The following is a 1,930-nucleotide window of genomic DNA, read 5'->3' as shown; positions in this document are numbered from 1 at the left end:
GTTATTATCAAACAATAATAATAAAAATAAAAATAATAAATTGTGGCCCAGAAGCAGAAGAATAAAAGCCTACAAGCAAGTGAAGTCTATCAAGGCCCATTAGAGTGAAGAGAAATGCAGAACGAGGCAACAAAACTCTATCACAAAACATTGCAAAACAAAAAAACTTGGAAAATTTCTAGGTTTCAATTTTCTGCACCTTGTTCATATTTGTTTCAAGCTTATTTCAATCTGCACATTCATTTTCGTTTTTCAAATTCGTAAAAAAATGTTTACCTCAATTCTTAATGATTTAGTCACCTTGAAAAATATTCTTTCGTTTTTCCAATGACTTATTCGTGTTTATGAACTGAGATGAAGGGGGAATCACATTTGAAGCCCAAAAAATTCTTTAGAAAATATTGGGAACCCAAGGATTAAGTTTATGAACTGAGATATCGATATGTAAAAAGAGCAAGTAGCAAAAGATGAAAGTATAGTAGAAAAAACACATGTTATAATTGAAATTATCATGAATATGATGGAGGATCAATGGCTGAAAAGCCAAGGAACCATCTATATTCACTGAGAACATGTGATGTAAAACACCAAAACCAGGAGTCCGATGAGTACAATGATCATTGGATGTTTCACAGAAGTCTTTCAAGTATAGTTAATCCTTGTGGAGTTTAAGGACATGAATAGAAATCGAGATTCATAATTCCTCCAAAACCCGAGAAAGTTGATTAATGGAAAATGTTTGAGCAAAAGAAATTTCCCGCATGACTTACTAGAACTCTGAAAATGAAGTTTTTAAGAGGAAAGGTCGCACAAAGAATGGACGTTATTAGGTGATAGTGGGTATAATTATACCAACGAGGAGATAATTGCACCAAAGACCTTTCCCGTTGAGCTAATACCTCACTATGTAACATATTTGAACATTTTATTCCATCTGTTAACGCAAAAATTTTGATAACAACCTTGTGAAATTTTTGTTGAGCTAATACCCTTTTATAACAAATTTGATCATTTTAATCTCTTTATTATATTTTTTTAAGCATGCAGACACCAGTCTCTATGACAATATTACACCAAATACTCATCAATGTTTTTTCGTATTTTTTCATTTTTTTCGTGTTTAATATAGGATTAAATGGTGTAATTAAATCGAAACAATTGTGATAAACTTTGATTTGTTGTAGAAAAATAGAATTTTGAGAATTAATTGGCTAATATGTTGAATTAATACCTCATTTGTAACGATATTAGCTCAACGAAAATTTGAACCTCATTTGTAACGATATTAGCTCGATATAAATTTGAAGCTGTTCAATATCTTAGTCAATTAATTCCCAAAAATGCTCATCTTCTACTACAAATCAAAGTTTATCACAATTGTTTTGATTTAATTGAGTCAATTAATCATATATTGAACGCAAAAAAAAAATGAAAATACGAAGAAAACGTTGATGTATGTTTGATGTAATTTTCTATACAGACATGTGTCTGCATGCTAAATAATATATAACATAGGGATTGAAATACTCAAATACATTACACGTGGGGTAAAACTCAATAAGAATTTTCCCAGAGATATTGTCGCAATTTGCATATTAATAGAGAGACTGAAATGCTCAAATCCATTACATAGAGGGATTAGCTTAACGAGAATTTCACGGGAATATTTAACACAATTATCTAATCAAAAAGTTTTTTTTAAGGTAATATAAAGGAGTGTTTTAAAAACAAAGAATACCGCGAGAGAGAATATATAAAATTGTATACAATAGAAATATTATTTTAAAAACCAAAAATCATAATACATACCAAAATTTGGCAAGTCGAGAAAAATATCTTACTACAATCGAGGGACTCGGGTTTCCGGAATTAAATCGATTAAAAAAAACAAACAAACAAACAAGTTTATTACTTTTTATATTAATTTTAA

The sequence above is a fragment of the Primulina tabacum genome, chromosome 14 (assembly GCF_025594145.1).
Source record: "Primulina tabacum isolate GXHZ01 chromosome 14, ASM2559414v2, whole genome shotgun sequence".
Taxonomy (NCBI): domain Eukaryota; kingdom Viridiplantae; phylum Streptophyta; class Magnoliopsida; order Lamiales; family Gesneriaceae; genus Primulina; species Primulina tabacum.
Note: the sequence above shows the minus strand (reverse complement) of the source record.